At 53.4% G+C, this 16325-nt stretch overlaps 1 protein-coding gene across 1 annotated transcript in view; it reads right to left on the bottom strand.

Moving 5' to 3' along the window:
* Positions 1 to 16325, bottom strand: part of LOC143984729 (H-2 class II histocompatibility antigen, E-S beta chain-like) — a 134516-nt gene that overhangs the window by 100719 nt on the left and 17472 nt on the right. The gene's annotated exons all lie outside the window — the stretch shown is intronic.

The raw sequence follows: 16325 nt of genomic DNA, 5'->3' as shown, positions 1-16325 counted from the left end.
TGTTTGGTGTACACTGTATGCGGTAACGAGATGTTACCGCAATCTCCTCCTCACACACGATCGGTGTGTGAGGAGGAGAACCCGGTAACATCCCGTTACCGCGGTTTGTTTACATTTTAGTGATCGGCTGTGAAAGGATCACAGCCGATCACGTGGGTAAACAGCCAGCCAATGGCTGTTTACCAGTGTCGGTGACGAGCAGTGTTCCCGGGGAACACGCCGCCACCGACGTGCACGCGCAGCGCGCTCGCGCGCATGCGCCGTGCACGTAGGGGGTGTGACCATCTGTGATCGGCCGTGACTTCATCACGGCCGATCACGTGGTAAACAGCCATAACGAATGGCTGTTCACCCCCTTCGGTGGCGAGCGGTGTCTCCGTGACACGCCGCCACCGAAGAAACAGGGATGCGCGCGCACGATCGCGCGCATCCCTGTTTAAACGGGAGGCCGTCATATGACGGCCTCCCGCCACAATAGCTGCGCCGCCTGGCCGTCATTTGACGGCCGGCGTTCAGCAACTAGTTAAAGGTCGGTGATCGTGTATGGCTTTCGACCGCAAACCTGAAACTGGGGTGTCCCTCTAAAAAAATTGGGACCCAGATATTTGAGTCCTTTTTCAATTAAAAAGAAAATTAATTCAGTGGCCTATGAACTTGAACTTCCCGGCTCATTCAAAATCCATCCTGTATTCCATACTTCTCTACTTAAGCCTGATGTACCCAATTCCTTTCCAGATCGGGAGTTAGGCCCTCCAGAAGCTATATTGATAGATGGGGAGGAGGAGTTCGAGATCGAAGCCATTTTGGATTACAGGAAACGTCAAGGACAAAACCAATACTTGATTAAGTGGAAAGGCTTTGGTCCTGAAGAAAATTCCTGGGAACCCGAAGCAAATCTTCATGCCCAGAGGCTTTTACGGGGTTTTCATCACTCTCAAAGGTCGGTTCAAAGGGGCACCCGGAGGCTGCCCTTAAGGGGGGGCACTGTCAGGGAACTCACTGTATGTATGCCCGTAGCCGTATGGCAGCGGTTCATCTTCGTTCTAGGCGCCATGCGCTGTGTCCCCGTCGGAGGCGTATGAGTTCCGGGACGAACGGACGCACGCTAGTCCGAACATGTGGACGTACACCAATCCAAACACGCGGAGGCATCCGCGCAAACTGAACGTATGTACGTACTCACGCACGGACGGCCACTTCCACCAATCCTGGCTCACTCCTCTCTATATAAACAGGATCCTGGCCTGACACCAGTGCTGGATCGTCTTCAGCTACTCCTGAGACACCTGATTGTTGTTCCTGTGACCTTGTTCCTGATACCCATTCCTTGGATACCCCTTGTTACGATCTCCTGGACTACCACTGACCTTGGCTTGGACTTTCGACTTTGGCTTGCTTCCTGATTCTGTACCTCATTTGCTAGCACGTTACCAGACCCTTGCTCGTCCTTGACTACGCACCTGCCTCTCGATCCTGTACCACATTGCCCGCCAGTTGCCAACCTTGCCTGCTCTAGACGTGCAGTGCTTCCTGCATACCTGCTGAACTTCTGCTGCCTACCTCCGTGACCAATCTACACCTCTACCTCCGTGAGGACCCAGCGTCTCCAGGTCTTCAACTTCCATCTGCAGGCACCTGCACCCTTTCGTTGTCTTCACGCTCCCTGTTACCACCTCCAGGGGTGCGGGGACCGGAACCGTGCGAGAGGCCACCCTCAACAGTCTGACCCCGCTGTAAGGTACGTGACAATCGCTGAGCACGTACAGGTGTGAGAGGGGCTGAGCTCGTACAGGTGTGAGGGGGGCTGAGCACTTACAGGTGTGAGGGGGCCAAGCTCGTACAGGTGTGAGGGGGGCTGAGCACGTATAGATGTGAGGGGTGCTGAGCACGTATAGATGTGAGGGGTGCTGAGCACTTACAGGAGTGAGGGACGCTGAGCACTTACAGGTGTGAGGGATGCTGCACACGTACAGGTGTGAGGGACGCTGCGCACGTACAGGGGTGAGGGACGCTGAGCACGTACAGGTGTGAGGGACGCTGAGCACTTACAGGTGTGAGGGACGCTGCACACGTACAGGCATGAGGGGGGCTAAACGTTTACAGGCATAAGGGGGGGCTGAGCGCCTACAGGCATGGGGGGGGCTGAGCGTGTACAGGCATGAGGGGGGCTGAACGTGTACAGGCATGAGGAGGGCTGAACGTGTACAGGCATGAGGAGGGCTGAATGCCTACAGGCATGAGGGGGGCTGAATGCCTACAGGCATGAGGGGGGCTGAATGCCTACAGGCATGAGGGGGGCTGAGCGTGTACAGGCTTGAGGGGGCTGAGCGTGTACAGGCTTGAGGGGGCTGAGCGTGTACAGGCATGAGGGGGCTGAGGGCGTACAGGCGTGATGGGGGCTGAGTGCATACAGGTATGAGGAAAGGGCTTAGTGCATACAGGTGTGAGGGGGGCTGAGTGCGTACAGATGTGATAAAGGCTGAGCGCGTACACGTGTGAGGAAGAGGCTGACCACTTACAGGTGAGAGGGGGGCAGAGTGCGTACAGGTGTGAGGAAGGGGCTAAGTGCGTACAGACAAGATAAAGGCTGAGTGTGTACACGTATGAGGAAGAGGCTGAGCATGCACAGGTGTGAGGGGGGCTCAGCACGTACAGGTGTGAGGGGGGCTGAGCAGGTACAGATGTGAGAGGGGCTGAGCACGTACAGGTGTGAGGGGGGCTGGGCACGTACAGGTGTGAGGGGGGCTGGGCACGTACAGGTGTGAGGGGGGCTGGGCACGTACAGGCGTGAAGGGGGCTGAGCATGTGCAGGCATGAGGGGGGTCTGTGCGTGTACAGGCATGAGGGGGGCTGAGCGTGTACAGGTGTGAGCGTGTACACGTGTGAGAGGGGCTAAGCACGTACAGGTGTGAGCCTGTACACGTGTGAGGGGGGCTGAGTGCGCACTGGTGTGAGGGGGCTGAGTGCATACAGGTGTGGGAGTCGGCTAAGTGCGTAGAGGTTTGAGGGGGGCTGAGTGAATACAGATATGAGAAGGGCTGAGTGCGTAGAGGTATGAGGGGGGCTGGGTGTATACAGGTGTGAGGAAGGGGCTGAGTGCGTACAGGTGTGAGTAAGGGGCTGAGTACATATGAGTGTGAGGTAGGGGCTGATTGTGCAAGGGTGTGAGGAAGGGTCTGAGTGCGTACAGGTGTTGGGGGGGCTGAGTGTGTACAGGTGTTGGGGGGGCTGGGTGTGTACAGGTGTAAGGAAGGGGCTAAATGCATACTGATGTCAGAACGGAGGGCTGAATGTGTACAGATGTGAGGGGGGCTGAGTGCGTAGAGGTGTGAGGGGGTGTGACGGAACCGATCCCACACTCCGATTGAGTGCTTCCGTCTATATACCGCTTCCTAAGTCCTGTGACAGACATAGCTGGGACCGAGGCTCTTGGAGGGGACTGAATGCGAGCCTCTTGCCTTGTGATTATGGGCCCTTGCATTTGGGGGAACGGTGCTCTTTGTGAGCTGTATGCCTGGGGACCCCTGAGGTGGTGTTGCTTGGATTCAGGTCCGTGCCCACCCCCCCCCAAGACACACAGACTCTGGATATGTAAATGCCATGTTAGCAATAGACTAAATCACACTATTGGGACACAAACTCTTAGCCCTTGTACACACGGTCGGAGATTCCGACAACCAAATCGGTCGGATTTTGTCCGACGGATCTTGTCTGAAACTGTTGCATACACATGGTCGGACAAAGTTGTCAGAAAATCCGATTTTTCATAACGTGATGGCGTAATTTCGTTACGATGGGACTACGTTCAGGCTAGTAGCCAATAGCTTTGATGTAGGAATTTGATCTGAGCATGCGTGGCACTTTGTCCGATCGGAATTCTCTACACATGATCGGAGTATGTCCGATCGGAGCAGTTTGTCGGAAAATATTTCCAGCAAGTTGGAAAATTTGGTCCGACGGATATTCCGATGGAAACAGTCCGATGCATACCACACACAGTCGGAATATCCGACAAAACGGTCCGATAGGACACATTCCGACAGAATCTTCGACCGCGTGTACAAGGGCTTAGATGCTAATATCATCACCTCCAGCCATCCTGACTGTCTTGTATAATGTAAATGAGTCTAGTCTGGCTTGACACAGATTCTAAAGAGTATTTCACCTATTGTTGTTTTGTTGTTTGTGCTAATTAACCTGCAATTGAATTCGGCAGGAGCCGAAAAGTGTTATCCCTCAGTCAACTAATCTGAGTGTTTATTTAGATAATTAGCTCATGCTAATTAGGTTAGGTTTTAGTCACCCCGCTGTACATATTTTGTGTGAGATTTCAAATAAAGGTCATTCCTGATGTCCTCCTAAGACTGGTGTCGTCTAGTTCTTGGGGGTTCCTATAGCCAGATCCATTGGACTTGTGATCCAGGACTTAGGAAGCGGTATAGAGATGGAAGCACTCAATCGGAGTGTGGGATCGGTTCCGTCACAGGGGGGATGAGTGCATACAGATATGAGGAGAGCTGAGTGCGTACAGGTGTGAGAGGGGCTGAGTGTGTACAGGTGTGAGGAAGGGACTGAGTGCATATAGGTGTGGGGCTGAATGCGTACAGGTGTGAGGAAAGAGCTGAATGCGTACTGATGTGAGGAGGGCTGAATTCATACAGGCGTGAGGAGGGCTGATCGTGAACAGGTACAGGGGTGAGGGGGGCTGAATGCGTACAGGTGTGAGGAGGGCTGAATGTGTACAGGTGTGAGGAAGAAGCTGAGTGCGTAGAGATGTGAGGAGGGCTAAATGCGTACAGATGGGGGCTGAGTACGTTCAGGTGTGAGGGGGCTGAGAACATACAGGCATGAGGGGTCTGAGCACGTACAGGCGTGAGGGGGGCTGAGTGTGTACAGGCGTGAGGAGGGGCTGAGCGCGTATAGATGTGAAGAAGGGGGTGAGCACGTACACGTGTGAGGGGGGCTGAGTGCGCATAGGTGTGAGGAACGGGCTGAGTGCATACGGGTGTGAGGGTAGCAGAGTGTATACAGGTGAGAGAAGGGCTGAATGCGCACCGTTGTGAGGAGGGCTAAGTGTGTACAGGTGTGAAGGGGGCTGAATGCGCGAAGGTGTGAGGGGGGCTGAGTGCGCACAGGTGTGAGGAGGACTGAGTGCGCACAGGTGTGAGGAGGACTGAGTGCGCACAGGTGTGAGGAGGACTGAGTGCGCACAGGTGTGAGGAGGACTGAGTGCGCACAGGTGTGAGGAGGACTGAGTGCGCACAGGTGTGAGGAGGACTGAGCGTGCACAGGTGTGAGGGGTGCTGAGTGTGCAGAGGTGTGAGGGGGCTGAGTGCATACAGATATGAGGAGGGCTGAGTGCGTACAGGTATGAGGGGGGTTGAGTTTGTGCAGGTGTGAGAGGGGCTGAATGTGTACAGGTGTGAGGAAAGGGCTGAATGTGTACTGATGTGAGGAGGCCTGAATGCATACAGATGTGAGGAGGGCTGAGCTTGTACAGGCATGAGGGGGGCTGAGTGTGTACAGGTATGAGGGGGGCTGAGTGTGTACAGGTGTGGGGGGCCTCAGTGTGTACAGGTGTGGGGGAGCTGAGTGTGTACATGTGTGAGGGGGGCTGAGTGCGCACGGGTGTGAGTGAAGGGGCTGATTGCACTTGGGTGTGAGGAAGGGGCTAGGTGCGTACAGGTGTGAGGGGGGCTAAGTGCGTACAGGTGTGAGGAAGAAGTTGAGATCATAGGGGTATGAGGGTAGCTGAGTGTATACAGGTGAGAGAAGGGCTGAATGCGCACAGGTGTGAGGAGGGCTGAGTGCGCACAGGTGTGAGGAGGGCTGAGTGCGCACAGGTGTGAGGAGGGCTGAGTGCGCACAGGTGTAAGGAGGGCTGAGTGCGCACAGGTGTGAGGAGGGCTGAGTGCGCACAGGTGTGAGGAGGGTTGAGTGCGCACAGGTGTGAGGAGGGCTGAGTGCGCACAGGTGTGAGGAGGGCTGAGTGTGTAGAGGTGTGAGGGGGGGCTGTGTGCATACAGATATGAGGAGGCCTGAGTGCGTACAGGTATGAGGGGGGTTGAGTGTGTGCAGCTGTGAGAGGGGGAGAATGTGTACAGGTGTGAGGAAAGGGCTGAATGCGTACTGATGTGAGGAGGCCTGAATGCATACAGATGTGAGGAGGGCTGAGCGTGTACAGGCATGAGGGGGCTGAGTGTGTACAGGTGTGAGGAAGGGGCTGGGTGAATACATGTGTGAGGGGGGCTGAGTGCGCACAGGTGTGAGTGAAGGGGCTGATTGCACTTGGGTGTGAGGAAGGGGCTGAGTGCATACAGGTGTGAGGAAGAAGCTGAGCGCGTACGGGTGTGAGGGGGGCTGAGTGCACACAGGTGTGAGGAGGGCTGAATGCGCACAGGTGTGAGGTGGGCTGAGTGCGTACAGGTGTGAGGGGGGCTGAGTGTGTACAGGTGTGAGGAAGGGGGCTGAGTGCACGCGGGTTTAAGGAAGGGGCTAAGTGTGTAGGGGCGTGAGTGGGGGCTGAATGAAAACTGATGTGAGGAAGGGACTAAATGTGTACTGATGTGAGGATCGCTGAGCACATACAGGTGTGAGGGGGGCTAAGCAGGTATAGGTGTGCGGGGGCTGAGCACTTACAGGTGTGAGGGGGCTGAGCACTCACAGGTGTGAGGGGGCTGAGCACATAGAGGTGTGAGGAGGGCTGAGCGCCTACAGGTGTGAGGGGGCTGAGCGTGTACAGGCATGAGGGGGGCTGAGCATGTACAGGTGTGGGGGGGGGGGTTGAGCGCGTACAGATGTGGGGGGGCTGAGTGCATAAAGGTGTGAAGAAAGGGCTGAGTGCGTACACGTACGAGGAAGGGGCTGAGCATGTACAGGTGTGAGGGGGACTAAGCGCGCATAGGAAAGGGCTGAGCACGCACAGGTGTGAGGGCAGCTGAGTACGTACAGGTGTGAGGGGGGCTGAGCACTTACAGGTGTGAGGGCGGCTGAGCACGTACAGGTATGAGGGGCCTGAGCACTTACAGGTGTGAGGAGGGCTGAGCGCGTACAGGTATGATGGGGGCTGAGTGTGTACAGGCATGAGGGGGCTGAGCGTGTACAGGCATGCGGGGGGCTGAGTGCATACATGTGTGAGCGTCAGCTCAGTGCGTAGAGGTTTGAGTGGGGCTAAGTGCATACAGATATGAGGAGGGCTGGGTGTATACAGGTGTGAGGAAGGGGCTGAGTGCGTACAGGTGTGAGGAAGGGGCTGAGTGCGTACAGGTGTGAGGAAGGGGCTGAGTACATATGAGTGTGAGGTAGGGGCTGATTGTGCAAGGGTATGAGGAAGGGGCTGAGTGTGTACAGGTATAACGGGGGCTAAATGCATACTGATGTCAGGATGGAGGGCTGAATACGTACAGATGTGAGGGGGGATGAGTGCATACAGGTGTGAGGGGGGCTGAATGAGTACAGGTGTGAGGAGGGGGCTGAATGCGTACTGATGTGAGGATAGCTAAACACGTACAGGTGTGAGGGGTTGAGAAAGTACAGTTGTAAGGGGGCTGAGAACATACAGGCGTGAGGGGGGCTGAGCGCGTACAGGTGTGAAGAAGGGGGTGATCGTGTACACGTGTGAGAAGGGGCTGAGTGCATACGGGTGAGAGAAGGGCTGAGTGCGCACCGTTGTCAGGAGGGCTGAGTGTGCACAGGTGTGAGGGGGGCTGAATGCGCATAGGTGTGAGGCAGAAGCTGAGTGCGTACAGATGTGAGGGGGCCTGAGCATGTACAGGTGTGATGGGCCTGAGCGCTTACAGGTGTGAGGGGCCTGAGCGCGTACAGGTGTGAGGGGCCTGAGCGCGTACAGGTGTGAGGGGGCTGAGCGCGTACAGGTGTGAGGGGGCTGAGCGCGTACAGGTGTGAGGGGGCTGAGCGCGTACAGGTGTGAGGGGGCTGAGCGCGTACAGGTGTGAGGGGGCTGAGCGCGTACAGGTGTGAGGGGGCTGAGCGCGGACAGGTGTGAGGGGGCTGAGCGCGTACAGGTGTGAGGGGGTCTGAGCGCGTACAGATGTGAGGGGCTGAGCGCATACAGGTGTGAGGGTCGGCTAAGTGCGTAGCGGTTTGAGGGGAGCTGAATGCATACAGATATGAGGAGGGCTGAGTGCGTAGAGGTATGAGGGGGGCTGGGTGTATACAGGTGTGAGGAAGGGGCTGAGTGCGTACAGGTGTGAGGAAGGGGCTGAGTGCGTACAGGTGTGAGGGGGGGCTGAGTGCGTACACATGTGAGGGGGGGGCTGAGTGCGTACACGTGTGAGGAAGAGGCTGAGTACCCGGAGAAAACCCACGCAAGCACAGGGAGAACATTGCAAACTCCAGGCAGGTAGTGTTGTGGTTGGGATTCGAACCAGTGACCCTTTTTACTGCTAGGCGAGAGTGCTACCACCCACACCACTGTGGGTGTGAAGGGGGCTGAGTGCATACGGGTTTAAGGAAGGGGCTAAGTGTGTAGGGGTGTGAGTGGGGGCTGAATGCAAACAGATGTGAGGAAGGGGCTAAATGCGTACTGATGTGAGGATCGCTGAGCACATACAGGTGTGAGGGGGGCTGAGCATGTACATGTGTGAGGGGGGCTGAGCCTGTACAGGTGTGAGGGGGGCTGAGCCTGTACAGGTGTGAGGGGGGCTGAGCCTGTACAGGTGTGAGGGGGGCTGAGCCCGTACAGGTGTGAGGGGGGCTGAGCGTGTACAGGCGTGAGGGGGGCTGAGAGCGTACAGGCGTGAGGGGGGCTGAGAGCGTACAGGCGTGAGGGGGGCTGAGAGCGTACAGGCGTGAGGGGGGCTGAGCGCGTAGAGGAGTGAGGGGGGCTGAGCGCGTACAGGCGTGAGGAGGGGCTGAGCGCGTACAGGTGTGAGGGGGGCTGAGTGTGTACAGATTTAGGGCGCAACAGTGGTGTGGGTGGTAGCACTCTCGCCTAGCAGTAAAAAGGGTCGCTGGTTCAAATCCCAGCCACAACACTACCTGCCTGGAGTTTGCAATGTTCTCCCTGTGCTTACGTGGGTTTTTTCCGGGTACTCAGGTTTCTTCCCACATTCCAAAGACATGCAGGTAGGTTAACTGGTTTCTGTGCAAAAATTGGCCCTAGTATAAGAATGGAGACCTTGGATTGTACAGGGATAGAGACAATTGTAGACACTCACTGGATGGACTGGTGTCTTTATTCAACCTTACTAACTATGTAGCTATGTAACTATGTGAGGGGGGCTGAGTGCGTACAGGAAGAGGCTGAGCACGCACAAGTGTGAGAAGGCCTCAGCACATACATATAGAAAATAATTCAATCCGGGTGATTACTTTATTGGTTAAAGACCATACAGCAAAAGATGAAATCAACAGCTGACATGTTCCACACCGTAACTACTGGCGCTTACTCATAGGCAATAGACAGGAATTTATACGCACATGCCAATACAATTTATTGAGTAAACAAGGTGGGCTTAATTGAATAATTGAAGAGCTGGTGAATTAGTAGATAGAGATGGACAAACTTCCGATGGGACGTTTCGCGAACGTGAACCGCGGCCGAAAGTTTGCGAACCGCAAAGTTTGCAGTGGGCCCCATTGACTTCAATGGCAGGCGAACTTTAAAAACCTACAGGTCATATTTCCAGCCACAAAATAATTACTAGCTGTGCACACATAGTCCCACTACATAGCCACTGACATAACACATGTATGAAGTAAATCTGGGATCGACAACTACAAGCATTCTTTTTTTATATGTGAAATTTTGACAATTCAGGACTCAGGAGTGCATGAAGGCAATGGAGGAGAGGAAAAGTCAGGGTAGGCTATGAAGAGGGTGCAGGAGATGACCACCAGCACCGTGATAGAGAGCACTGACACCAGCACCGTGATAGAGAGCACTGACACCAGCACCGTGATATAGAGCACTGACACCAGCACTGTGATATAGAGCACTGACACCAGCACCGTGATATAGAGCACTGACACCAGCACCGTGATATAGAACACTGACACCAGCACCGTGATATAGAACACTGACACCAGCACCGTGATAGAGTGCACTGACACCAGCACCGTGATAGAGTGCACTGACACCAGCACCGTGATAGAGTGCACTGACACCAGCACCGTGATATGGAGCACTGACACCAACACAGTGATAGAGTGCACTGACACCAGCACTGTAATATAGAGCACTGACACCAGCACCGTGATAGAGTGCACTGACACCAGCACCATGATATAGAGCACTGACACCAGCACCATGATAAAGAGCACTGACACCAGAACCATGATATAGAGCACTGACACCAGCACCGTGATAGAGTGCACTGACACCAGCACCGTGATATAGTGCACTGACACCAGCACCATGATAAAGAGCACTGACACCAGAACCATGATATAGAGCACTGACACCAACACAGTGATAGAGTGCACTGACACCAGCACTGTAATATAGAGCACTGACACCAGCACCGTGATAGAGTGCACTGACACCAGCACCATGATATAGAGCACTGACACCAGCACCATGATAAAGAGCACTGACACCAGAACCATGATATAGAGCACTGACACCAGCACCGTGATAGAGTGCACTGACACCAGCACCGTGATATAGTGCACTGACACCAGCACCGTGATATAGAGCACTGACACCAGCACCATTATATAGAGCACTGACACCAGCACCGTGATAGAGTGCACTGACACCAGCACCGTGATAGAGTGCACTGACACCAGCACCATGATATAGAGCACTGACCCCAGCACCGTGATAAAGTGCACTGACCCCAGCACCGTGATAAAGTGTACTGACCCCAGCACCGTGATAAAGTGCACTGACCCCAGCACCGTGATATAGAGCACTGACCCCAGCACCGTGATAAAGTGCACTGACCCCAGCACCGTGATAAAGTGTACTGACCCCAGCACCGTGATAAAGTGCACTGACCCCAGCACCGTGATATAGAGCACTGACACCAGCACCATGATAGAGAGCACTGAGACCACACCAGCACCGAGATAGAGAGCACTGACACCACATCAGCACCGTGATAGAGAGCACTGACACCAGCACCAAGATAGGGAACACTGACACCGCACCAGCACCGTGATAGAGAGCACTGACACCAGCACCGTGATAAAGTGCACTGACACCAGTACCATGATATAGAGCACTGACACGAGCACCATGATAGAGTGCACTGACACCAGCACCGTGAGATTGAGCACTGACACCAGCACCGTGATAGAGTGCACTGACACCAGCACTGTGATATACAGCACTGACACCAGCACCGTGATATAGAGCACTGACCCCAGCACCGTGATAGAGAACACTGACACCAGCACCGTGATAGAGAGCACTGACACCACACCAGCACCATGATAGAAAGCACTGACAGCATCACCGAGATAGAGAGCACTGACACCACACCAGCACTGTGATAGAGAGCACTGACACCAGCACCGTGATAGAAAGCACTGACACCACACCAGCACCGTGATAGAGAGCACTGACACCACACCAGCACTGTGATAGAGAGCACTGAAACCAGCACAGAGATAGAGAGCACTGACAGCAGCACTGATACCAGCAATTCGTCGCTGCTGGGCCCCAAAAATATGACTCCGCTCAACCTCTTCAAACAGGAGGGTACGGGCATATAGTACGGTGTGCTTTTTTTGTACAAGGAAGTGAGCCAAATGTAGAAAAAAGGTGTGTGTGCTCGATTAAATAAATTGTTTATAGAGATATACATGGTCTACTGGTCACATGTGTTGAATTCCTCCGAGATCCATGCCTCATTCATTTTTAGAAATGTGAGGTAGTCAACACTGTCGTGAGCTAGGCGAGTGCGCTTATCAGTCACGATCCCCCCTGCTGCGCTGAACGTCCTTTCAGACAGGACACTGGATGAGGGCAAGCCAACAGTTCCATTGCAAATTGGGCAAGCTCTGGCCAGAGGTCAAGCCTGCCCACCCAGTAGTCCAAGGGTGCATCACTCTTCAGAGCGTCCACATTGGCCGTTAACCCAATGTAGTCAGACACCGGTCGGTCTAGGCGTTCCCTGATGCTGGATCCGGATGACACCTGTCGATGGGTCGGCTGAAAGAATGACCTCATATCAGAAGTCACCAACACATCTTCAAACCGCCCTCTTCTTGCAGGCGCTGTTGGATTGGTACCCGCAACTCTTTCTCTGGGAGTGGGAATTGCTCCTCTGCCAGCGCACGCAAAAGCAGAATGCAGCATTTCTCGAAGCAAGGCCTGGAAGTGCTCCATTCTGACAGCCCTCTGTGACAGTGGTAACATTTCCACCATTTTGTGTTTGTACCAGGGGTCTAAGTACGTTGCCACCCAGTACTGGTCCTTGACCCTTATGCTTTTTAAACAGGGGTCCCTGTTAAAACACTGGAGCATGAAGGCCCCCATTTGCACTAAACTGGAAGCGGTGTGGTGGCCTGGCTCCTGCTCATCATCCAGGAGAATGTCGTCCTCCTCGTTCTCCTCTGCCCATCCACGCACAACAACAGGGATCCCAGAAAGGTTTAAAGCATGCTCTTCTTGCTCCTCATCCGCCCCGGCACCATCCTCCTCTGACTCCTCTTCAGACTCCTGTCGTTGACTTGTCTCAGATAGAGTAGCCCCCCAGGGAATTCATCCAGCATTGCAACTTCCTCATCTTCCCGCTCCTCCACGGCTTGATCAATGACACGACACAATGCACGCTCCATAAAGAAGGCATAAGGTACCATGTCACTGATGGCGCCATGGCTGCGACTGACCAGTTTGGTGATATCATCAAAAAGCCGCAGAAGTCTGCATGCGTCGCGCATGAGCAGCCACTGGCGCGGTGAAAAAAACCCAGCTCCCCAGAACCTGTTCTGCTGCAGAGTTCATACAGGTAGACGTTAAGTGCACGTTTCTGCTGTAGCAGCCTATCAAGCATATAGAAGGTTGAGTTCCATCGCGTCAGGCAATCGCAAATAAGACGTCTGACCGGCAGATTGTGTCGCCACTCAATGTCAGCAAGGCGAGCCATGGCAGTGTAAGATCTTCTGAAATGGGCCGAGATTTTCCTTGCCTGCCGCAAGATGTCCTGGACCCCAGGGTATTTGACAACCAATAGCTGTACGACCAAGTTTAAGACGTGTGCCATGCATGGCACGTGCGTAATTTTGCCCTGCTTCAATGCGCTAAGCAGATTGGCACCGTTGTCACACACCAGTTTACCAACTGTCAAATTGAGCGGTGTTAGCCACTGATTTGCCTGTGAACGCAAAGCTGAAAGAAGTGCAGAGTCAGTGTGGCTCTTGGCTTCCAGGCACAACAGACGCAGCACGGCATGACAACGTCTCCCCTGGCATGTCAAATAGGTTCTGGGGAGCTTGGGCGGCGCAGCGGAAGAGACGCTAGCAGCGGAAAAGGAGGAGTCAGCCGAGGAGGAGAGGGAGGAGGATGGAGTAGGAGGAGGAGGAGAAGAAGAGCCAGGCCTGCATGCAATCCGTGGCGGTAAAACCAAATCTACACGGGTTCCATGGGTTACATGCTTGACAGCTGTCAGAAGGTTCACCCAGTGGGCAGTAAAAGTGATATACCTTCCCTGCCCGTTTTTGCTAGACCAAATGTCTGTGGTCAGATGTATCTTGGCACCGACACTGTGTGCCAGAGATACATTCACTTGCCGCTGGCAATATATATGAACATGGCCATATAGCTCTGGGATGCCCTTCTGTGAGAAATACTTCCTTCCTGGGACCTTCCTTTGTGGTGTTCCAATGGCCACAAATTTTTGAAAGGCCTCCGAGTCCACCAGTTTATATGGCAGTAGTTGATGGGCTATGAGTTCTGACAAGCCAGCTGTCAACCGTTGGGCAAGAGGGTTATCCGGCGTCATCATTTTTTTACGCTCGAACATTTGGCCCACGGAAGCCTGCCTTTTTGCAGAAAAACGTGAGCTTGGCATGATGGAAGGTGGAGTGAAGGACAATTGTGAGGAGAGAGGAGAAGGAGAAGTAGAAGACGAGGCTGGACGGTGAGAGCCTGCAGTGTGGCTTTGTGTGTTCCGTTGCTCCCACTGGGCTCGGTGATGGCAGCTCATGTGCCTTCTTAAGGCGGTCGTCCCTAGGTGAGTGTTGGGCTTACCACGACTTATGCGTTGACTGCAAAGATTGCAGATGGCAACACTATTGTCATTAGCAGACACGTTAAAAAAAGCCCACACTGTGGAGCCATGTGCCGGCGTTCTGGGAGTGCCAGATGTGACCGTACATGGTTGATGCCTTGCTCCTGATACATTTGCATTCTGCTTTGTCCCTCCTGTGCAATCTAAGTTCTTCCTGCTTCTCCTCCCTATCTGCTGGTCCTTATCTCCCTCTGAACTCCCCTCCTCTTCCTCTCTTGTGGGCACCCATGTGGCATCAGTAGACACGTCATCATCGACGTCACCTTCCCCACCGCTATAATTAGACATCTCGGAGTAGGCAGCAACAGCGGGGACAAACCTCCTCCTTGGGCTGATCTGGGTACTGTCGTCAGACTGCTGAGCGGCAGTTGTTGCTATCTCCTCTTCCTGATCCAATGCCAAGAGTGGCTGCGCAATGCGCATCGGAAATGTCTTGAAATGGATCAGAAAATAATTCCTGTGCTCAAATGGAAGGTATATGGTGGTGGTGTTGGTGGTAGTGTCTTTGGGGGTGCACATAGCAGAGAGTGAAGAAGAGGGTGCAGATCAAGAGGATGAGGAGGGTGCAGAAGAGTAAGGCTGAGTGAGCCACTCAACCAAGTCTGGTGCGTCCTTTGGTGTAATCGCACGCACCTTCTGCAATTTGCCACTTTGGCTCAAGTCTATTGCTCCTGCCCTACCCCTACCACCCCTGCAGAAGAGCCTGCCTCTTGCTCTGCCTGTCATTTTTTAAATGACCCTGTGACAAAAGTCTCTAGAGAAGTGCAGTATGTATGTGGAAGAAGGTATATAACACCCCGCTTCAATCTGTTGTTTTTGGGGGCCACTGGTCTATCACACCAGCTATAATACTTTTTTTTTATTGCGTTTGTCGCTCTTTGTAGTATCGCTGCAGAACCGTTCAGCAGTCACAATGCTGCACAGTGGAAATGCACTATACTATGCTTTCTATATGTGCAAGTATTTTATACGAGTATTACACACCTATATACTTTACACCAAATAGTACCCCTATACCAGTCCTTACAAGGACCTTTGTGGACCAAGTAGCTAGTGATTTGCAGACTGTACCTCAGTCCCTACACTGATAAAGGACTGCTGCAGAATAGGGCAGCAATCTGCAGCAGTGCACCACAACCCTCCAAATAGTACCCCTATACCAGTCTTTACAAGGACCTTTGTGGACCAAGTAGCTAGTGATTTGCAGACTGTACCTCAGTCCCTACACTGATAAAGGACTGCTGCAGAATAGGGCAGTAATCTGCAGCAGTGCACCACAACCCTGTATATTGTACACCAATACCAGTCCTTACAAGGACCTTTGTGGACCAAGTAGCTAGTGATTTACAGACTGTAACTCAGTCCCTACACTGATAAAGGACTGCTGCAGAATAACAGCAATCTGCAGCAGTGCACCACAACCCTCCAAATAGTACACCTATACCAGTCCTTACAAGGACCTTTGTGGACCAAGTAGCTAGTGATTTGCAGACTGTACCTCAGTCCCTACACTGATAAAGGACTGCTGCAGAATAGGGCAGCAATCTGCAGCAGTGCACCATAACCCTATATATTGTACACCTATACCAGTCCTTACAAGGACCTTTGTGGACCAAGTTGCTAGTGATTTGCAGACTGTACCTCAGTCCCTACAAAGATAAAGGACTGCTGCAGAATAGGGCAGTAATCTGCAGCAGTGCACCACAACCCTATATATTGTACACCTATACCAGTCCTTACAAGGACCTTTGTGGACCAAGTAGGTAGTGATTTGCAGACTGTACCTCAGTCCCTACACTGATAAAGGACTGCTGCAGAATAGGGCAGTAGTCTGCAGCAGTGCACCACAACCCTCCAAATAGTACACCTATACCAGTCCTTACAAGGACCTTTGTGGACCAAGTAGCTAGTGATTTGCAGACTGTACCTCAGTCCCTACACTGAAAAAGGACTGCTGCAGAATAGGGCAGTAATCTGCAGCAGTGCACAACAACTCTATATATTGTACACCTATACCAGTCCTTACAAGGACCTTTGTGGACCAAGTAGCTAGTGATTTGCAGACTGTACCCCAGTCCCTACACTGATAAAGGACTGCTGCAGAATAGGGAAGTATTCTGCAGC

Source organism: Lithobates pipiens, unplaced genomic scaffold, assembly GCF_037356315.1.
Source record: "Lithobates pipiens isolate NorthernLeopardFrog02 unplaced genomic scaffold, aLitPip1_a1.2 Scaffold_1, whole genome shotgun sequence".
Classification (NCBI taxonomy): domain Eukaryota; kingdom Metazoa; phylum Chordata; class Amphibia; order Anura; family Ranidae; genus Lithobates; species Lithobates pipiens.
The sequence above is the reverse complement of the archived record's forward strand: the minus strand, read 5'-3'. Positions and strand labels throughout refer to the sequence as shown.